Below are 23,989 nucleotides of genomic sequence, written 5' to 3' on the forward strand. Positions count from 1 at the left end.
CAGTAAATTTCAGCAGCCAGCAAATAAAGGGGCGGTGAGAGTTGGCCAAAAAGACCGAGCCACATTAGCACTAAATCGCAACGACTAACGCAGTCAGTTGGTTAAGCGTTTCGGGCATAAATATACGCAAAAAAGAGAGAGGAGTAGAGAAGAAGGATGCTGCGGAGTCACGCCTCCGGTGGGGAGATTTATCCTGCAGGAGGAGCAGGAAGAGCAGCAGCCAGCATCCAGCACAAAACTAATCTTTATTTCGATATTTGCATAAAAAGCAAACATGTCAAAAAATATATATACCATGGTATATTGTACACCGAAAAAAAATGAAAAAAGATCAGATTGATATGTGCAGGTTAATCCAGAATTTTTTAAAGATCATATCATTTCGATATGACTAATATTATTATTACCTTATTTTGCAATATTTGTTTAAAAAATACTTTGTTTAAAACAGTATTTTATAACCTTTATGAAATGATAAATATCAAGTTGATATGTTTAAATCATAAATTTGGCATTCTTAATATCGGCTTTTTATGGGTATGAAATAAGGAAGAAATTACACCTTTTCATATCGAATTTTTTTCTGTGTAGTAGTGGAGCGGGAATCCGCTTCTCTTTCACACGGTTTTTGTTTTAGTTTCCTTTTTTTAGCAACATTTTTCGGGGGAGTGCATAAAGCTGCAAAGGCAAAAAGGGGATTTACAAAATCCGCCCCCTTTGCCAAGATATTGGACGACAGGTGAGGAGACAGAGTCACGTTACTTGCAGGTGTTGCAGGTGCAATCTATCCAAAAACCTGGCCCGTGTAGAGGGTGCTCGTCGGCTTTTGTGGCAAGAAGGGGAGTTGCAAGAGTTGCAGGAGTTGCAGAGCCCGGCGTCATATATGTACATGCACACACATCGCTGTGGCAAGTGTTTTTGATCTCGCGCTGCTTTAGCCTGTTGAGAATTTTGATTAAAAATGCTTTCACGTGAAACTCAAACGTGCTCCTCTGCATATGTGGGCGCCTTTATTGGCATTCGGGGTGGCGTTTATTTTTCTACGCTTCTTTTTCCGCGTCTGTGTGAAAATTTTTACATTGAGATTTATCACGCAAAAAAATAAAACAAAAAAAAAGGGAAAGCATATATAAGCTCGTGAATCGCGAAACGAAGGTGGAAAAAGTTGTGCGGACAAATAGTGAAAAATATATATGGTAACTTTTTACATGCGCAAATTAATTGCCAGTGTTTGAATGATGCCATTTCTTTATCTATTGCAATTAACTAAATGTCTTTTTCAATTTAAAGCTTCTTGTACTTTATTAATCTGCGTAGCATCTAATTATTTGCTGGCAAAAGAAACCCTTGGCAGTTTCAGAATATTCGTAGCTTCCGCTGGCGTTGTCTAGACGGCAAACAGCTAATGAAAGCGGCTGCCTTACTGCAAATTGCAATAAAATCATCAGCAAAGGCAATCTACTTTGCCGCAGAGCGGTTGCTAGAACCCAAAACAATTTGCTTTTAAATTTGCCTGCCAAAGAAACATTTTAGCACCTCAAACGGCTAACAATCTTCCTTCTATTTTCTGGCCTGGGTAAAAACAATATGCCGTCCGTCCGTGGAGGCGCAAATAAATTTCATTAATTGCCAGCCGAAAAAGGAGACTGCGATGGCATCGTTCTCCTTCTAGAATTTCGCAGTTGGGGGGCGAGAGCATTCATTAATCTCACTTTATAGTAATAAGCGGCTTTGCTGGTTACGGTTTCGGTTTTTTACTTCCCTCTTTTTTTTTTGAAGGGGGGATTCGGGACTCCGAACTGGTGGACCATTAGTTGGTCTTGATTAAAACGCTGGACTGAACAGGGGGAAAACCAGCAGCCTGCACTTGTTGCAAAGTCAAATGGCATGTCCTGGGCATTGGGGAAAACTTCATCCTTGGCTTTGGCCCGCTGTGCGCCGTTCACATAGACAAACATTGACAATACACTGGGCGCATTTAACTGGCCAACGGCATTGGCCACATTCTCGGCCACCAGGAGTCCTTCGTCCTTCATCCCTTGGACCCCTCGGCACCGTTTGCGGTTTGCCTAAAAAGTCATATTAATAATGAAAATTCCACAGTAGCGAAAAGTTTAAATGGGCGAAATTTGCTGCGGAGAAGAGCCGAGCAGGCTACTCTAGCCCTGCAGCAATGCAGCTGTGGCACCAAGCTGTGCCAGGAATAAGGATCCTGGATGCTGGATCCTGGTTACTGGTAACTGGCTACTGGACTGCCGTACAATGAAGTGTGTGTGCTGCAAAGTTATTGGGCTTATAGCTGTTTATATTTAATGTATGACAAAAGTGCTGAACTTAAAGCGAAAAAAAGTGCTCACAATAGTCCCCCGTTAGTCAGTTTCCATTATTGAAAAGTTGTAGTCGTTAAACTTCCCCAGCTCCTGCCAATATAAAATTCAAACTTCAATAACTTCGTTTAAGCAAATTAAATTGTAAAAGTGATTCTATGTAACATTTTAATGCATTTTATTGCAAAAAAAATTGTGAAATATATATTTATAAATACAATAAAGTCTTTGACTATTTTTATTAAATTTAATATATATTTGACTCGTTTCTAAATAGCATCGCAGCAATGATTTATAAATATTTAAACATCAAATGGCTTACAATGTCGTTAAAAAACTCGTTAAATGTAGACGCCTGTCACTTCATCTTCATAAATTATCATTTATTATGGCCATAATTTAACATGGCAGCCACTAACGATTTCAAATAAACATTGCCATAATAGTTCAACTCTCTGCGCTGCCTTTCAAATTTAAACCAATTAAATGTTCATCTCGCTCACTCGCATTTCACTTAATATGATTTGTGCTGCCGAAAAGCCATAAAGTGCCGGTCTAAATTGCGAAAATATTTCAAAAAACTAGCACATACATATATTCGGCAATGGCTGAGTTGCGTGCGAGCGAACCGAACCGCACACGTAAATACCAAAAGTCGTCGTCGTCTTAAATTGGGTAACTTGGTAACTGGCTTGTTGGCTGCCTTTGAAATAGAATGCAGCAGAAAATTTTCCTCCAAACCGTATATTGCGAGTTTGATGGAAAACAGTCACAATAGCTGGAGGAAGAAGCCCCAGGTAACGAAGATTTTAATCAAACGAATCGAAAAGGCTTAGAACGCAATAAAATCAGCAGTTGGAGATTAGCCAAGTTAGTTTGAATTATATATGCAATCGAAGTGACGAGAGGAATAGAAGTTATATCATCTAAATCGGATTTACGTTTCCTACAGCCTGCGTTTGATTTTTTTCCCCCATAACCCCAATATACACATTTTATTATGCCGGAAAATGCATTTGAAATTCATCAGTTGAAATAGGTAGCAGACCTAGATACCCACATGACATCAATATATAAGTATAAATATATATATATCCCCTGTTCCGCCTTCAATCATCCCACTTTGGCTCTTCTCTTCGGCTTCCAAGTAAGTGCAAGTCAGTCGCCGCCGCCTCTTTTTCCTTCCGCCATCTCAATTTTTTTCGGTATTAAAGTTTCACATGTAATGACGTTAAATAAAATTGGAAGCGACTTCAAAAAATTGAACTTTTATTGGCTTTACGGAGAATGAAAAACGAAAATAGATATGAAAAGTGAAATTGTTAGTTTTTGTATGCACGCAAGGAGAAAGGCGGCGGAAGTTGACTATTAGATGTAATATATTTTTAAAAGTATTCCCATTTTTGTTAGGTGGGAGCTGATCATAATAATGGCTTTGTGAAACAGATTGTATTAATATCGAAAATATCGAAAATGAGATAATAGGCAAGGTCGTATCTATACATATAAAAGGCAATGAAAATTTAGTGGGAGATTTCCATTGCTCCCCAAATATTTATTCAATTAAATTAAATTAAATATTTTCTGCTTAGAACTAATATAAGAATGCTTTCTATAACTTAATTAATTCCCTCCCGCTGTGAGCTGTTATCAACTGGGAGTTTCTTTGTAAAACTTGAATGTGCCACCACAAACACATTCGGGGAGCAGAGTTCACCGTGTTCACCCAGCCATTCATACATAATTTCGGCTCCTATAAGCAGGCACTGTTTGTTTATTATTCTATTCCCGCCGAAAAGAACAGGGAATATGCCGCATATATACTATATATTTTTTAAAGCGCACTTCTGTGGACAGAGAGAGCTGTCTTTGTTTGGCTTTAGTTTTGGCTGCTTTTCGGCTCTTTGTTTGGCATTGTGCATTGTGCAGCAGCTGGGGAACCACAGAGAGGAACTAACAATGATGGAGACGACGATGTCGAGCGGGTCTGCGGTTATATTTTTGGCCTGCTAAATAATAAATGCATTTACCCCGACACTCGCAAAATGTCCGGGAAATGGAAAATTCCATTGCTTTGCGAGTGAAAAATACTTGGCACTTCAACAGCGAAATGCCTACAACTTAATCAAGCATTTTTCATGATGTAAAGTTCTCTGCTTTGCTGTTTTCTGTTTGCCTGCCAGGCAAATTAGATGGCTTGAATGTGGGCGGTGGTTGGGAGGTCCTGTTTGCCACACACCTTGACGTGATCCTGACACGTCTTGACATACGATGCCACTTACGATATGTCTTTGTTTCCTTTACGTTTGCTTTGTTTCTCCTTCCCCCCTCTCTGTGTGTCCTGTGTGTGTTTTGTTTATTTGTTTGTTTGCCTCGCCCTGAGTTGCCTTTTTGATATCTCAACTTTTGGCGCGTGGCTTTGGCGACACTTAGCGCATTGTAAATCGAGGCAATCGTCTGTCGTCCTGGCCTCGTCCTATGTCTCCATATGTTTATATGTACGTGTGTTATCGGCAGCACAGACAGACAAGGACCTTCGACTTGTCACAGGGTATCACTGAAAGCCCTCCTTTCTCCCCCCCATAAAAATTTGTGTTTATTTATTTATTTTTTTCATTACATGTGTAACAAAGTTTTGCATTTGCTTTGAGCTTGTCACACATTAAAAAAAAAAACAAAAAACGAAAAAAATACTTGAAAAAAATTCGAAACATGTGAAATTTTTCCACCCCTGCCGTTTGGTTTTTATTTGGGTTGCTGTTTGTTTTTTTGGAATACGCAGAAAAAGTTTTCACTTATCTGTCATGTGGAGTTGGGTTAAGAAGGGCGGCGAGGGGAATGGAAAACAGGTCATCCTTTGTCAGGCATTTGACATGTGGCATAAATCGCGTAAAACAATTGTAAACGAGTGCAGAGTTTACTGTGGAGTGTGGGTTGGTTTTTCCATTTCCTCTGCTTTGAGTTTCTCATAAAAATTTGGGGAATCGGGAGTGAAAAATTATTTTAGCTTGTCAGGATGTTAAAGATCCGGCAATAAGTCAGGAGTCAGGGAAATGCCTTACGTTGAAATATTATCCGCTAGAAGCTTGAGGCTTTTGCCTATTCTGCATATATTATTGTCAACACTTCGACAGAAGAGTCTTAATTAATAATTGGATTTTCCAGGAAATTTCCCTATTTTTTAGGGGAAAATGAAAGTGATATTTCTGTTCCTTTTTTCCTCCCCCATTTGGCTTATCAGCTTTATACCGCTTTATCTTCTATTGCGCTACCCTTAAGAAAGCTCTCCGGCTTTCGTCCATAAACATTGTGTTTAACTTAATACCAGAAAATGTCTTATTTGGCACTTTTTTCGGACATTTCATCTCATAGTTTATCACTTACTCTTGTCGCCCAACTAATTTTAGCTTAGCTCAACCGTTTCCTCGACCTTTTTTGCCACCACCGACGCTACTCCCACACCAAATGCTCAATGAGCCATGCAAAAAGGCGTCAAATGCCCTTTGACACTGACCAACTGACCAACAAAAAAAAAAAGGGTCGGTGGGGAAAATAGTTGAGCGCTTTTCCAGAGGGCGAGACCTATCTAAATGTCACTGGCTTATCACATATGAAATATCACATAAACTAACGCAAAATGTCAAAGTTGCAGCCAAGTCGAAAAAAAGGGTTAAGGTTGAGCCTCCGGGGCGAAAAAATGGCTTCTGCTTTGACTTGTATGATTTACGATGGCCTATCAAAATATTCTAACGCTTATTTGCTATTTTTTCTTGTATTTTTTTTTTTAATGCAAAAGCGGCTGTTAAAAGTTAATCAGTTACTGGCGTTGCCCTTGCTGCTGCTGTCTTGCGATGAAAAATGGTTCCGGCGAGTGAGTGACATTTCATTAAAAACAAAGGCAGGGCAGTTGGCGAGGTGGTGGCATTCTCGCAATGCCAACACTTACACAGTCAATTGCACAAATCTGGCCAAGTTCGGGGCCCATTCGTGGCTCGATTATAATTTAATCTAGTGTGGTATGTGCGACAAGACGACTCAGAGACCCTGGAACTCTGGAACGTGACGCCGCCGCGCACACATTACCATTTTTCACATCGTTTTCTGTTTTTCGCCCGCCAGCGAAACAAAAAAAAATATATATAAATATATATATATACTGTATAGGGGAGCCAGGCGAAATAGAAGTGCCTGTCATTTTTATAAATAACATTTTCCGAGTATGCAGAGCGTGCTTTCGTACGAAGAACAACATCTGTGTGTGTCATTGTCACCGTATACCGTACACAACTTGAAATATGTGCCAACAATTTTGTAGTATCATAACACTGCATACTTTCGGGCGCCCCAAACCGATAAATCTGCCTCAGCGTAATTAAAGTAATTGCAAATGGAATTCCTTCTAGTGTCGCTCTCGCTTGAAGGCGACGATTAAGCCATTTATGCCAAGGCAGCGGAAAAATGTTAAGCACTTGGCTTTTCCCATCTCCTCCTCCCGGCGTACTAAACTTGAATTTGTGTGTGCGAGTCGGTGGCTAATTAAAGCATTTCGGTTAAGGGTAAACATCAGCAAACGGAAATTCGTAGTGGAATTTGGCTGCTCAGCTGGCAAATGATGATGTTCAAGCTTTTGGTGTTGGCCAAAGTCAAGTCAGCAAAAGTGTGTATGTGAATTGTGGCCCAAAGAGGCTTTTCTTTGCCTTGCGCCTTCATGGAAATGGAAATGAGGCTTACACATGAAAATGCAATCAAAAAATGTGCAGACTTTAAGTTTTATGTTTGGCAAGTGCAAGTATTTACAATCTATGTAGCTTCGATGGCCTTAATTGCGGAATTAATGGTGGAAGGCTTGGCCATTTTCAGCTGCCAATTCGGAGTAATATTAATGTAAATTCATGCCTTTAAGTTTTCATTGCTGTGTGCTTTCCAAAACGATTTGAGCAAAGCTAGATTTTTGGTCAGCAGTTTATGTTAAAGTAATACAAACAGTGGTCGACTATAAATTACCTATTTTCTTTTTTAAAAATTTATTAATATTTTTTTTTTATCAGTTTAAAATTAAATAAACCGGAATTTTATTTTTAAATCACATATTGAGGTTTTAAAAACTAAAATAAATAGAATGAAAGGTAAAGTTGAATACAAATTTGTAAATACCTAGTTCGTTTTTGTATACTTTTCCTAATAACAAACTAAGAGGGTATTTTATTTGAGGAAGGGCGTTTAAAACCCTTCCGCTCATTATAAAATGCAGTGCAGAACATTAACCGCATCTGGTAGTGGTGGTGCCACCAAGTGTGGAGCTTTGGCCTCACCAGGTCGACCACCCATCGTGCTTTTTTATAATTTTCCGCACACAATGAACGTTACTAGCCTTGAGCCAGTTGAACCCGCTCCGCCACATATGGTTTGCATTTGCCTTTGGAAAGAGGCGGGGCGGGTTTCTGAAACACCCGGAACCCGGTCAAAAAAAAAAAAAAAAAAACGAAACCCCCTCCAGCCATCTTTAGCTTACAATTAACCTCAAAAATGAGTTTCCATTAAAAATGGCCCGGAGTCATCGATGTGTTGGCCATGTGTGTGCAATGTCGCTGTTGCATTGTTGCTGTCTGGGATCGCCCTCCACAAATTGTGGCTGAAACAGCGCCAGAAACTTTACGACAGCGCAACGTGACGTATGTTCGAGCTGTCAGTTGTGTTTAATGTTCTGCATAGCGTTTTCTTTCTTACTTTTCCTTGTTCTCTGTTTCTTGGTATCCTCTTTGGAACTTTTACAGTGTTATCTTTTAAAGAATTGTCTGGGTGTTGAATCCTGAAAGATAATAGTTTTTGCTTTAAGAAACACCTTGATTAATATTAACTATTTATCTTTAAAGTGGAGACAAAAAACTATTTCCAATAGTTAATTATTAACTTATTTTTTAGTTTATATTTTTTGTAGAGCATTTAATATTACTACCACTTTCAACTGTAATATATCCCGACAAATTTAAGTTTATATACGTGACAGCTGCACATCTCACACATTAAATGTCCAACGCATTAATAATTCCATTGCCATTGGTTTTGTGATGGACTCGGGAGGGGGCAAAAAACAATTAGACACTTGATCGTACTAATTGCCGGAACATTAATACCAAGTACTATTGATTCCATTCCCAACCACTGAAAGACGTGCTGGGCGATGGAAGGGACTTGGTATGGTCTCCCGAGTGACCACGTTTTATTGCAAAACGAAGTCTTGACCACTTTGAAATTGAATTTTAAATTAATAAACGTTGCGGTTGCATCAAGAATTACAAATTTATATGCACCGTCCTTCTTCTTCTTGGTTGTTCTCGCTCGGGAGAGTTCCTGCCGCGTTCCAGGCATTGTGGCCAAATCTATGCACATTTTTTGTTAGCCAATGCCCCTCGAAACGCCGCACCTGGCGCTCCTTCAGCCTTTTCCATCTTGATTTTGTTGCCTCTTGTGCTCATACCCTGTAACCACAGGTATGGGTACTCTTAAAAATGGGGCATGCCAAGCTGAGTGATCAAATATTTAAAATATATTATCCTGATTTAAGGTCGTAAGGAACGACAAAAAAACATTTAGGATTAAATAAAAAAAACAATGAATTATATTTATTATCTTAATTCTTATTTATTTATTTTCTTATTATTATAATATTATACTTTTATAAAAACTTGACATTGTATAATTATTTAAGTCCAAAAATAAATCATAGATTGGCAAATCTATAGCCCTTGAAACTGCTTGATTAGGATTGGAAATCATAAAAATAAAAATCAATTTCTCATCCCAATTTTTTTTAGTACAATACAAGATAATAAAACGTTAGATAATGATATAATGTTAATTAAAGTATAACCCTTCAGTAAATCAAAAGCTTACAACTAGCGAACAAATGAATTGAATATCCCCCGAGCTTTTCAATATATTTCGTTATTCATTTATTTTATTGCCACGCCTAAGAGGGTATTCCAGGACTCCAGTGAGGACTCCACAGACGGTTTTTTCCGCATATAAATCTTGGTTTAGCCGACTGCTCTTTCTTGCCGCCCCACGCCACTCACCCTACCACCCATTTCTACGTTTTTTTCGCAGTAGGTCTTCTGCCTTTTGGCTAGCTGCTTGTATTTTTTATATCGTTTAGTTCCCTTTTCACTGTTTCCTTTCTCTTTTGCAAATTCACATTTTTTTTGTTGGCGTTGTGTTCGCCTCTTTGTTGGCATGTTTTGCTTTTGTGGTTTTAATTCTATTTTCGCTATAAATTGTTTCGGTACGCTAACATTTTACAAGGCGCCAAGCGTCGAGAGCGCAGTGTGGCCGTGTTTCACAGTTGGCTGCTGTCCGTATCCTGGCTGTCCGTATCCCGGCTGTCCGTGGCTGCATCCGTGTCCATGTCCTGGCATGCAACTAATTACATTTGCATATCTATGGCAGAAGTGGAAATGCGGCTCACCGATATATATTTCCGGCCCAAAATCCCATGGCGCAAACTAAAAAGATATCGCTTTGAATAAACATCCAACGTCATCGCCACTCTGCTGTCGCCGCAATCAGCATAATTATAAACTTCTTTGCTGAGTTTTAAGCATTTGCTTTACGAGCAAATAATAAGTCCAAACTCAGCGGATGGACGGCCGGACAACTAGTAGTAAGTAAAAAACTTGTACAGCTTGCCAGCGAAAGCAATTAAGAATGCACTTGTTGTTTGACGATAATGATAATAACGATGATGATGACGGCAACTGAGGCTCTAACAACTCGAGCTCATCTCATCTCCATTTGCAGCTGGCTTCTGCCTCTGTCATTCGGACACGCCCACACGCACGAGTGCCTCTGCCTTCTGCAGCTATGTATAGTCCTTTTTGCTTTAATTATGAACTAATTAATAAAAGAGCCCCTCGTCTCTTGCCTGTTTATCCTTTTTGTCGGGCGTTTTTAATTAAATGTTGGCCATTTTCTTGACCATTCTTGCAATTATTCAATATGAAATTTGAGTGAATCGAATGGTCTTAATTTACTAAAATAAACCAATGCTTTAATGCAATTTACAATTTTATTGGATACTTTTATTTGTCCTTGACACGCATTTTCCATCTATCGATAAAATGCTGTTCTCTGAAAAAAGGGTCCTATTTTATGAATCTTTAAAAACTTATTTACTGAATAAGCGTAATTTTAAATGAGCGGCAAAGCACGTCGAATATTTATGACGGTTTTAATATGCATGTGCATAATTTATAAACATAAGTTTTTCATAAATGCAAGTCGTATATTAAATTAATATTTTTTTTATGTTCATTTAAGTTTGAACATTTAATGTTTGTTTTAAACAGTTCTATCATAATTTTTACAATCATTCGGGCACTAAATATAAATATTAAAATTTCGCAATTATAGTGTTTCTTAGACAGCAGGGAAATGCTTTATATAGACAGTTCAACCAATGACAATATCAAGATCTATTATTTGTAATTAATTTTCCTGTACGCCTCTGCCAGCCATCAGCAACTACAGGTAAATTGATTAAATGAGCCGCATACATGCGTACACCCAATCGAGGGATCCACTGGCAGGCAAACATATATAATTAATAAACAAACCGAGCCGCACATACATATATAGTAGTAGAGCATATGTTGTTGCCTGGCAAACAGGAAGCGGACCCCATTACCCAGGCCAAAACCCAAAGCCCAAACCCAAACTCTGGGGGTCCGAGTATCGCGATGTGTGTCCACAGTCATTTCCCCTGGCATATGCATCCCAAAACGGGCACAAAATTAATAAAGCTAAAAGCATGCTACCAATAATGTTTATAAATTTAATTATGTAAATGTCTGGCCATAAAAAAACAAACAAACTGACAAAAAACGAAGGGATTCAGCGGCGAACACCGCAGCGCAACAAGAAAAATGTTAATAGATGTCAAACACAAATTGAAACGCAAACGAAGTAAAAATATTTATGTCTGGCATATGGTAAAAAGTTCCGAATATATATTAAATGAAGCGCTAGGTTAACTTTAAAAAAACGAAAGAAAATGTGGAAAACAACGAATGAATGCGAATATGAGTATGGGAACACCCATTGCTGGCAACTGAAAATATTTGGCTCGCATATGAAATTAATTAAATTTTTTCCCTGTCAGTTGAACATTAAATGTCCTTTGGTTTATGGTCGCTGCTACCTTCGCCATAGCGAACAGATTCAGATTCAGCAGAGAACCCCATTTCTGGTTCATTTTTGTTGATTTCCCTGCACGGCGTTGGGTTTTTATGGTCCCTGTATTTCTTTATTTTTTCCCTGTTTTCTGTTTTTGTTTTAAATACGTATGTTCGTTGGCATTTTTGCATTTCCGTTTGGTTATTAGTTTTTTGTACGGCATTTCCGGCATTTTTATGCGCCATATGCGACGCTCTCTCTGTGTTTCTCTATGTGTGTGTGTGAAGGTCCTGACTCGGAGGATTTTGGTGTACATTACTCCTGTTATTGTTATGGCATTACTGTCTTCATTAAAGTGCGAGCGGTTAATTAAAGCAAATGACCAACGAATATAAAGTTGGAAATAAATAGTGAAGTTATTTCGTTCCGTTTCTATGACTGCATTTCTCCAGTAAAAATCCCAGAATCGGGTATTATCACGGGGGGATAAAAGTGCAAACATTTCCCGGACTTTTGTGCGTTGTAATAATTTTTTATGCACCATGTCAGCAGTAGCACTATGCACAGCTTGCAGCAGTGCAATGGTTGTCATATGTCAAAGTGCAAAAGGTAGTTGCCATTATTTTTACCTCAGATGCAACCTCCCCCTTTGCCACGCCACACAATGGACTACATTGTGCTTTTTATGGGCATATTTGCAATAAATAATATATAGTATACACCGGATGCCCCGAACCAGAGTGCCACATCCACATCCAAATGGGGAAATGGGTACACAGAAAACAAATTCGATGTGAACCAGGGTAATTTCTGGCTTATTTAATATCAATCATTTCAACAACTATTGTTAAATAAGTAAAATGAATAAACATAATCTTGGTTCATATCAAAATGATATGATTAACTTGATCTTTGAAGAATATTAAATTAAGCTGCACATATTAAACCGATCTTTTGTCAATTTTTTTCTGTGTAGGCGAAAGGCACTCAATTATATGTGTGCGGTGTCCAACGTTTATTGCGAAATGTAATTATGCAACTTAATGCAAGTTCATTTCAATGTTTAACATTCCATTTACATATGAACGATTTAAGGCTGGGGAGTCGCGTAGAGTCGAGTGGCGTCGAGTCGTCTGAAAACAACAACCAGAATGCCAATGAATTGAAATTGCATTGCGCATTTTGATGGCAAAAGAAAGGAAAGCGGAAAGCGGACAACTACTGTAACAAAGAGCCAATTAAAGGGCTAACAATGTCGGGGGCCGGCAGAGAAGAAAAGTTTTTTAATTATAAGTTTAAATTCAAAAACATTTAAGCTGCCAGCGGCAGTGTGTGTGTGTTGGTCTGTGTGTGAGTGTGCGTGTGGCTGTGAATGCGAATAAAAGTCTGTTTGTTGCACCATAAAAGTATGCTATAAAATTCTGAACGCGCTCACACGCGCATATGCGAATGTAGTTGTGGCCTGTAAATGTAGTTGTAGCTGTAGTTTCGCTTAATGGCCGGCATTGTTAATTGCGTAGCATAAATCTGTGCAGCAGTCGTCGCACATCTTGTTTCCCATATACTTTATATATATTTTATAACCCACTGCTGCTCACTCTACTGCCAATTGACCGACGACCGACCGACCACCTTTGACAACAGTAAAACGGAAACCTTTTTCCCTTTTCTTTTTTTTTCTGTGTTTTCTGTTATTTCAACAACAAACTCGCATAAAGCAGACAGATGGACAAATGCATGGGAGAACCAGTAGCCTGTTACATGTAATTAATTTCAAATTATTTATACATGAACGCCCAGACAGTGAAAACGGCGGCAATAGCATCAGCATCAGCATCAAGCTAACAAAAACAATAAAAAATAAAAAAAAAGAGGCCGGAAAGGAAACATTTTCGCAGCCACACCAGCAGCCTGCGGTGTTTATGCCATGTGTTTGTGTGTCTCAATTAAATAGCTTGCCTTTAACAAGCAGCAAAACAGTAAATAAAAATAATATATAAACAATAGGAAAAAGTTGAAAAAGAAAAACTATTTAACGGAGGAAATATTTGCCTGGCTGGCAGCAATCTGGGTTATTTAAATCGGAGTTTTCAGTATGCATTTTTCAATAAAGTGAAGAGTTAAGAAGAAAATATTTTTGTAAATATGCTTATTTTATTTTGTTTATTTTAAATACACACTTTAATATTAATTGCATAACTATTACACAGAGAAAATGATTGCCTTAAATACGTAGTTCAAATTGCAAACAGGGAAAAAACTATTTAAAAAGTAAAATAAAAATAATTTAAAATAACAAACTCATTAAATTATAACTGGTTAAATATTTTTTGAAATATCTTATAGTCTTAATATTTCAAGTTCCAAATAAGTTGAACATTTTCATATTTAAATCCTTTTAATTATTTCCTGTATATTGGTATTAAAATTTCAAATAACTCCCAGGCCAATTGGTACTTCCCTGTTGGCCTAATGTGAAGCCAGTAATATGCTTCCCCCTTTTTTTTCTGGGCCACCAAGGGCATTGGGCCAACCATAGCTGGTCAGTAAAGCCGCGATTGCGCTACCTTTTGGCCCAGTGTTTTTGGAATTTATTTGTTAACTGGTTTAATGACGCCTCTGCGCCCACCGCCCGCTGCTCATAAAATGCTTGCCACGCACTTTGAGCCGCAATTGTTATTCCGTGTGTTTGTTTGTGCACACGGACATGTACATACGACGCACATATCTGTGTTTGGGTGTGCGTAAATCATAGCCTTTTGGCTTCAGCCGTTAAACTGGGCAGTATTAACTGCTGGCCGGATGCGTGAATGGCCAGAACCATCCTTTGGCCCCTCATTCCCTTTCCTTTGCTTCCGTTCCCCTACCATCCCCCTTCACCATCGTCATTTGGCAGCAGCTGCGTTTCAATAAGCACATAATTGAATTCTGATCATAAATTTGCATTATGGCCAGAGCTTCGCTGGGTTTCTGGCGGCTTTCAGCTTTGGTTTCGGGTTTTTCGCTTGATTTTTATATTTACCACCTGCATGCAAAAGGCGAACCATCGGATCGGTTGGGGAAACCAAACCAGGTGGTTTATGTTATAATTTTACCCAAAACGCACATTTGCCAATTGCCCCCGGGGTCGTGGGATGGGCTCTCTCGGCCCAGCAGATAGTCGTAAAAACAGGCTGCATGTAAATATTTGAGGAATGGCCACTAAATGAGATGAAAATACGAAAAAATGGGAGGGTACGTGGGTGTGCTTTTTGGGGAAAAATTCTGCGGGGAAAAGAGTTTCCGGATATCCTTGTAAATCATTGATATTTGAGTTTCGTTTAGATACATTCCATAAAAACAGATATATCTTATATTTTGTAATTACCAAAGAATAAAAGTAGGTAGCTTTCCCATGGAAATATGAAATAATTAACTAACAGTTAATTTATGGGATTCATTTTACACTTATAATTACAAACTAGGAATTTAGAACAAATAAAATGAGTTACCTACACAGAAATATAATTATGATAATAATTAATCAGAATTATTGCACTCTATTATTTTTTTCTTGTTTATAAAATCAAAATAAATGTGTCGTGTTACTTGCTCTAGTGCCAAACTAAACTACATTTTAAATAAACTTTCTATTCAATAAATCAATTTTAAACAACAAATTTGACCCCGCCGACTCATATTAAATCCAATGGCTGTCATAGTTGGCCTCGATATGATGTAGTAAATTACGAATGATATGCAAAATATTTATTTACATGCCGGCCACACACAACTGCTGTGTTCTCAATAAACAACGCAATCTCGACCAATCCACTTGAGGTTTGTAGAGCATTTTTGCTCAAGTTCTCTAATTGCCGATGTTGGGAAGGTTTGGGTTTGATTGGAGGTTTGTTTGGTGGGGGCGTAGAATCCATTGGGGAGCCTTGTCGTAGATTGAGCATTGATTGTTTTCAATACCGCACAACAAATGCGCCTGTCAAAAATTAATCACTTACACTTAGTACACAAGCACACAGCCACACCATATACTTATGCCATTCCACATCGTCTGTCTATATGGTACAAACATATATATATATACACCATATTAGACTTATAGACAATGCCTGCTACACGCATTTATAATTGAATTTGGCTTTTGTTTTTGTGTCTGTGTCTGTCCAACTTGGCATGTTGTCGGCAATCGATGGCTCGTCCTGCGTCCTTCGTCCTGGCAACTGGCAGGCGCCTGAAAGCACGCAATTTATTTTCATTTCTCTAATAGACTTATTTAGACAGTAGGTGGCTGGTGGGATGGGAATGAGAAAGACCGCGCGTGTGTGTGTGTGCGAATCGTGATAAATTATTTGTAATTTATTAATTTATTTATTAATTTCGCCGTCTCCTTTATGGCTATTTGTTTGTGTTGCCTTCTGGCGCCTTTCCTTTTGATGTTTACAACACTAAAACGCCGCGTGATCTATGACAGGCTAGTGGATAAGGGAAATACCCCTGAATTCGTTGGCATAAAATCAACAGTAAATCGAGAGTAGTGAATTCGAAGTTTACTGAAATTGGAAAACCATTTAGCACTTTTATTTCCGTGTTGTTTTTTACGACATCCCTTAAACTATCTCATTTAAACTTTCCCCCAAAAGCGGACAGCTTTAACTGGCAAATCATTAGCAAGCGGATATCAAAAAGAATGGAGGTGAGGTGTTTATGTGTCTCGCGTTGTCTAAATATAACAGCTTTTCTCGATTCCCGGTTTTTTATTGCATACCAGTTGGCGTTTAATGGTCAACACGCATGCAAGCCAAAAGCGTCTTGTGTTCGTTTCGGTTGTCAACTTGTGTTGACAATACAAATGGATTTCCAATGATTTATTATCGCATTAAAACGCATTAGAAATGGCCAAGGGGAGACAAGTAGTATGGTATAGTATGTGCCGGGTCCTGTGGAGATGGGTTGATGGCTTGAAGAGAAAATCGGTTGAATCCGCCGCATACCTTCCAGGCATTTTACCCATCGTCCTTTTCTTCTCGTCGCAATCCTCCCCATCCTTTTTTTCGTTTATTTCGCCTTGCAGTCTCACTGCGCATTCTGTGAAAATGCATAAAAATGAGCCATAAGTTTAAAAATTTATAAAATGCGCCAGCCAGGCCATAACTGCAAGGAAGACCAGTGGCACAAGTAGAAAAGTAGAAAAGCAGCAGCAGTAATAGTAACTGGTCGGCAGGCGGGGCCGCATTATCAAACGTCTAGTACAAGAAAAATTAAATTAAATTGCGAAATGCAGAACGAAAGAGAGAGTCCTTCCATTCGGGACAGAAAGAGACGGCAGACGTATGTTAAAATGGACTTCGACAGTCATGGCCTGGACAGAGAAATTGAAACTTCTGGCTCACTTCAAAATCCACTCCTCTCTTCAGCTCACTATCTCATCATTGTGCACTCGGAAAAAAATCGTTGAAAATGTTAGAACATTTTCAAAAGGATAGACTTTATAGAAATTTGATGGAAACTTTCAAAAAAATGAGAGAGATGTAGTAATGCAAGCAGTTTCTTGAAAGTGGCACCATCTAGCAGAAATGCATTATTTGCTCATAACTGTTTAATAATTGGTACGATTTAAAATTTTTTATTACATTTTGAATAGTGTTGGCGCCAGGATAAATAAAATAAGAGATTTATTAAGATTTTGAAGGCCAGCTATCTTTAACTTCTTTTAATTTTATTTTAAGGTTAAATTTTTCTGAACTTCTTTTAGCTTAAACTCCCATTTTGCCTCAGTGCTGGCCGTCTTAGGAGTTGAGTTGACTCGGCTATTGGAAAGGGCCGAGGAGGGACAGCAAGGACACAAGCACCTAGCTCCGATCCGAGTGCAACATCGTAATGCAAACTTAATAAGATGTACGCTGTGCATGTCGTCTGTCAGTGGATACACATGCAGCCATCAGACCGAACTGACATTTAGACAAACAGACAAGCCATCCAAGTCCGTCAGTTTGTCAGACGGAGAGGACATCTCGCATCCTTTTTCCATCCTCATTCTCATTCTCATCCTCATCCTGAATCCCCATCCGAATGGACAGGACACTCGAGGGCAGGAATCGACAAATGGTTGCGAGCATTTTACAGTTTTCATATATCCGTAATCAGTAAGCATTACAAACTAAAGTGCAGTTGGTATTGAGTTCTTGAGATGCTTTAATTGATAGACAAAAAATTGTAGCAACAAATTAAGCTACTGAAATTTCAAAGTAATTAACTTGCTGCTTTCTAAACTGCTTGCGACTGCGAGATAAAATTATAATTAAACGGGGACCGCAGTATCTCATTGCAATATGCCTGCTGTCAGCCATCAGTTCGTCAACTCCTCTTGGAAGGAGCCCACTTCGACCGGTGCCTATTATCTATTAACTGCCATCATGCCTGCCAGGCTCCAAGGACCCTCGAAGGCGCCGAGCCTCGAAACCGGAGAGCTCATCCGCATCATCTTCTCTCGAGCGTGACTGCATCTGAGCCTTTATGAGTGGGCCTAGAAGCGACGGCAATTAGGGAAACGTCGGCCTCTTCATTACGCTGATCAATGGGGCTCCTTGATGTCACTTATAGGCGGTAGTCCAAGTCACACACACCCAGGCAATACACATGCGAATCCTGGGAACAGGAAGTGTTGACTGGCCACAAATTTGCCGACGTCTTGGGCATGAAACTTCCTCTTGTTGCTCTGGGTTCCAGTTTTTTCCTCTTTTTTTTTGCTTTCTGAATTTCTGTGAAGCCGCCGGCACTTGCGGCTTTATTGTTGGCATTGTCTAACATCTTTAGCCAGTTGTCTTTTTTTTCCGTTTCGGCCTTCTACTAAAAAACGGTTATTTACTCTGCCAGAGGCTCTTCAGCTTTAGCTCGTCTTGTCGCACACTTTTCACTTCCCATTTGCCCGGATCCTTGGGGTTTTTGGGTTGTGTCCTCCCCTCGCCACCCCCTTTTTATCCCCCCTCGGTGGCGACTGTGTGTAGAGAGTGTGTCGTCGTCTACTTAACACAATAAACACTCAATTTTCGAGCATGTTTTGTTTGGGATTTTGCCTTAACTATAGCTGGAAACTTTGCTTAGAAGCCCGCAACACTGTTTGCTCAGTCGGTGAGGAACTTTCTAGTTGCTTCTCCTCTGCATTCAACTCCGGCCTATAAATATATATATCCCAAGATTGTCAATTGTGGACGACTGTGTGGCTGCTGCCACGGTTTATCCCCCTCGGTTTTGATTTGTTTTCAATTGCTTGGCTACTCGGAAAAGAGAAGCGAAAAGTTTTGCCGAGAATAATCCGAAATAAGTTGACACCAAGTTTGATTTGCCTTGGATTGCCTGATTTGGCTTTTATCTTTTCTTGTTCATTGAATTTTCCAAGCGGCAGGGTATATTAAAAAATAATTATATTTCGTTAGACAGGGAAAAGTAATTTGGACTTGAAATTATAAATATTTATTTTGTACTTTTGTGGTTGCTGTGGAAAACTGTTTAAAAAATCATAAACTATTTTTTCTACAATTATGGAAATTCCTAAAGAAAAGCCCCTTTAAAATCACGTATTTGCCCTGCTAAACAATTACATCAGTTCAGTTTCTAAGCTTCTGAATTTAATGGGAAATCTAAATATTTGTTTGCCTCGCACAAAGTTTATTTTCCTACAATTTAATCATATTTTCAACTCTTTTGCCATGTCAGTTCACACTTTGTGGGTCTAAATTTTCCGGATCTGCTGCTTCTGCTGCTGCTGACCAATGGAAAATGGTATTTTAACTTGCCACGGGCGTTCCCCAGAAATCCTTGGACAGACGAACGACGACGACGACCCGCCGCTCCGCAACCGGCCACAACATTTCTTATCAATCTTAAAAATGCATGAATAATTAAAATATGCAAATTTATGCTTTGTGGAGAGTTTTGTGTTGTGTAGCTGTGTGTGTGTGTGGCGGTGACTTTAAAGCCAAAAAGCGGAGTTTGCTTTAAGCATTTCGCTCGGAAATGTTTGCCCATCCAGGACCAACACCTTCCTTTGAGTGACATTCATCCCCCACCCCTTGCAAACAACATATTATCCATCTCTTTGACCAGAGACAAAAGGCGAAAAAAAGAAAACCAAACACACGCACACTCACACTCACTTGGACAAAAAACATGGCGTGAAAATGCGCCTTTTGAAAAGGACTCGATAAGGCACAAAACCTGAGATTCTGAATCCCGGCGGATTCCATTCATCCTCGCTGGCGGGTCAGTGGCACCTAAAAGCAAGCAGACGAGATGCAAATAAAGCCCTTTTGTGCCGGCTAATGATGTTTATCGTTTCCAAGACATACGCTGCTTACACTGCGTATATGAAAGGAGGTCCTTTGGCTCTGTATTTTTTTTTCGTTTTTGATTAGCTAATTCATTAAAACCTGTCGCCGAGAGCAACAAAGGTGGTGCTGGTGTCGTCTAGTCGTGCCTTTTGTTCTTGATCCCCAACTTTGACATTATTCAAACATTTAGCCTTGTACATTTCCACACTTCACACTCATTTCAGACCGAAGACGACGACAGCAGCTTAATTGAAATGCATGAAAATGTCACACAAATTCGGCAGACTGCTGCTGCTTTTGGCTTTTTAATAAATCCCCTTTTTGCCTTTATCATCGGGTTTTGGCCACGCACTGCCACCTCTCACATATTCTGGGTATTCCAAACCATCCATGCGTTCTATATTTTGTGTGTTTTTTTGGACGATGCGTTGGCACCACCGGCATCCTCTGGCAACACATTTTTGCCTCCCCACTTCACTCCTCTCTCTCTCTAATGCTGTAAATTAAGTGTTGGCCAGCTTTTCCATCCACCCAACATTTTCACAAAATTTCCGTTAACACATGGCCAACAACAACGGTCAGAGGAGCAGCTTCGGTGTTAAGTGTGAACTGTTGTTGTGGAAATTTCGGGGCGGCACTTGTCGTCAGTTGCGAGAACACAGGCTGTGCAATTTTTGTCACATAATGAAAGGTTTTCAAAGTGTTTGGCAGCGGGCGGAACAGAAAGTCCCATGAAATTGCATTATAGCCTGTCGAAAGCAGAGTTATCTATAGTGATTTCGTACAGTGAGCTAATCAAATAGAAAGACCATTTGCCTACTTTAAGTTGCATTAAATGTCTCTAAATTTATTCGATAAAAACCTATTTTTTCTTGTAAAAATTTCATAATTACATTGGATAAACATAAAATCAATTAAATTATTTAATTTTCTCTGTTATTATATCTTGATAAATTCTTTCACTAACTGAACTCTTCCATTTTTTTGTTAATCATCGTTTTTTTACCTTTGTAAATTTTTAAATATTTTTAATTTGCATTGGAGAAATATAAAATTGATTAAATTATTTTATTTTCTATTTTATGATTTCTTGATAAATTTTTTCACTAACTTAACTATTTCCTTTTTTTATTGAACATCGTTTTTTAACATTTGTAAATTTGCAAATATTTGAAATTGGCATTGAATAAATATACACTACTGGTCAAAAGAATAAGTACACACGTTACACCCTCACTTGCTAAGGAATATCTCTATAGTTATTGAGGCCAGACCTCCCAAACCTTTTTATTTGGAAAGGTTATTCTGTTCTGCAATATTTAAATATACAATGGATACAGTAAAACCTGTCTAATCGATGCTAGCCCTACATTTGTGCGATAGGTCGGTTTTGGTGTGGTCAAAATAATAAGTACACTTGTGTTACTTATAAATTTTAAAATATTAAATCTAGAATGGGGCTACGGTTAGTATTTTATCTTAAGTTAGGATCATGTTTATAAGAAGTCTGGGCCAATTGGACGATCCAAAAAGTTTCCAAGCCTGGATTTGGTTATTTCAAAGTCATCATCCATGCTAAAATCTGATTTGCAGCTTAAAAGGAACACTTAACACTTAAGTATGGCTTGTGATTCCCTAAAATACTAATTAAAAATACTACTCTGAATAAATAAAATCGATTTGGAAAAAAATGAGTACTTACACCGTAAAAAATAAGGAAAAAGGGGAAATAAATAAGAAAAAACCAAAGTTACATGCGGTTTTAATTTTAAAAAAAATAGTTCAATTTTAAATTCTTAATTTTTTTATTTTGATAGTAGATAAAACGACTAAAAAAATGAGATATGTTTCATTAAGATCGGTAAACAACTTAAACCGTACTACATGAATCGCACAACGCTAGATATCTATACATAAATACAAATTGCCCGTCCATACAAGTTTGTATGAAATTCGTGTTTAACGATATAGCAGTTTTGTTATCGTGCACATCGTCAACAGCCATTTAATAATTTGTTGACCGATCTTTATGAAACATATCTCATTTTTTTAGTCGTTTTATCTACTATCAAAATAAAAATAAAAAAATTAAGAATTTAAAATTTAACTATTTTTTTTTAAATTGAAACCGCATGTAACTTTGGTTTTTTCTTATTTATTTCCCCTTTTTTCTTATTTTTTACGGTGTAAGTACTTATTTTTTTCCAAATCGATTTTATTTATTCAGAGTAGTACTTTTAAGGAAATTTTAGGGAATCACAAGCCATACTTAAGTATTAAGTGTTCCTTTTAAGCTGCAAATCAGATTTTAGCATGGATGATGACTTTGAAATAACCAAATCCAGGCTTGGAAACTTTTTGGATCGTCCAATTGGCCCAGACTTCTTATAAACATGATCCTAACTTAAGATAAAATACTAACCGTAGCCCCATTCTAGACTTAACATTTTAAAATTTATAAGTAATACAAGTGTACTTATTATTTTGACCACACCAAAACCGACCTATCGCACAAATGTAGGGCTAACATGGATTAGACAGGTTTTACTGTATCCATTGTTTATTTAAATATTGCAGAACAAAATAACCTTTCCAAATAAAAAGGTTTGGGAGGTCTGGCCTCAATAACTATAGAGATATCTCTTAGCAAGTGAGGGTGTAACGTGTGTACTTATTCTTTTGACCAGTAGTGTATATCATTTATTTTCTCTTTTCTTACTGAACTGTTTTTTGTTTTATTCAACATCGTTTTGTAACATTCAGTATTTTTCTTTTAAAAACGAAATAGTTTCAGAAGTGGATTTATGTATCTCCCCAAAGCTTTTTCCAAATTGGTCCCAGTTTGATTGGCTTTTAAATGTATTTTCATATGCAAACGTTCGGTGCTGTTTCTCAACATTTCAAAAAAACTGAACTGAACCATTTGAATAGAGGATTTATCCCTTCAATTTTAGTTGTGTTTGCTCTTTGTTGCCCGCTTAGTCGGAATTTTGTTGCTGTTTGCACTCATGCATATTTGTTAGTCGAAAGAGAATGCACTTTTCTACATTGTTTAATAGAAATGTGCAAGTTTTATTTGTTAATTTTGGCCCAGTTTCATTATTTTCCAGTTGTGCCTTTATTTTTTTCGTTTCTTTCTTTTTTCGGCCTGTGTGTGTTTGTTTCGTTATGCATTTGCGAGGAAGTGACACTGCAATAATAAATAAAGCAACGAGACAAACGGCGGAACGCGAACGGAAGGGGTGATGTGAAAATGACTGAAAATGGCAACAGACAATATGGGGTAAAGGGCTGAAAGGGTTGAAAGGGCTGGAAAGGAAGGAAGGACATCGGGACGGCAGGACATTGGGAGACGATGTGTGGATGTGGCTGTGGATGCGAATGTGGATGCGATGATGATGATGACGGCAACGTCAAATGTCAACATCAATGCTGCCGTTGTTTATTCTTTTTGTGCTACTGTAGTTTTGCATTTTATGCCTTTGTGCAAAGCATATACATATTCACAGGCAACCGCATTTTTTGTCTCTGTGTTAAAATTTTAATTTCACGCTGAAAACACAACACAAACGCACACAGAAGGGCCCGCTATCCTGGCATCCTGCCCTCCTGTACTACTGCACTCCTGCAAAAGGCTCCGAAAAAGCTCCGAACAACTAAGTGAGAGGCAAGACATTTCGAGCAGGATATCCAGGGGTTTCAGGGACAGCTTGGGGAGCAGCAGGAGCAGGGATGCCATGGGATGCAGCACTTAACAGAGGACAGGCCAGAGCAAAAACAACCGACTGCAACTAACTTCTGTGTGCCCGTTTATTGTGGATTTTGTCGCTGTTAAATGTTTCAGTAAATGCTAAAAAAACTGGCTTAGAAAAGTCAAAAAGGGCTGCAACAACGAACCTATACTCTTTTTCTAAAAAAAATTAAACTATTCTTGTTTAAACTAGCCAATGAAACGTATATAAAAAGTATCTCTGCTGTTTTGCATTACCTGACTATTAATCCAATATTTATAATATATTTATACCCTTGCAGAGGGTATTATGATTTCAGTCAGAAGTTTGCAACGCAGTGAAGGAGACGTTTCCGACCCCATAAAGTATATATATTCTTGATCAGCATCACTAGACGAGTCGATCTAGCCATGTCCGTCTGTCCGTCTGTCCGTCT

General features: G+C 38.4%; 1 protein-coding gene and 1 long non-coding RNA gene across 8 annotated transcripts in view; one reads left to right on the plus strand and one right to left on the minus strand.

Annotated features, from left to right (window-relative positions):
- Lar (tyrosine-protein phosphatase Lar) overlaps positions 1–23,989 on the plus strand; it is a 129,662-nt gene that overhangs the window by 65,688 nt on the left and 39,985 nt on the right. The window lies entirely within an intron of this gene.
- LOC138912237 (uncharacterized) lies at positions 19,346–20,585 on the minus strand. 2 transcript variants are annotated; one of them, XR_011417734.1, is made up of 3 exons: positions 19,841–20,515; positions 19,649–19,765; positions 19,346–19,374 (listed from the first exon to the last, which is right to left on the minus strand). It is a non-coding gene; the product is annotated as an uncharacterized lncRNA (long non-coding RNA). The 2 variants fall into 2 exon arrangements; XR_011417732.1 differs by having other exon boundaries at positions 19,649–20,585.

Source organism: Drosophila takahashii, chromosome 2L (genome assembly GCF_030179915.1).
Source record: "Drosophila takahashii strain IR98-3 E-12201 chromosome 2L, DtakHiC1v2, whole genome shotgun sequence".
Taxonomy (NCBI): domain Eukaryota; kingdom Metazoa; phylum Arthropoda; class Insecta; order Diptera; family Drosophilidae; genus Drosophila; species Drosophila takahashii.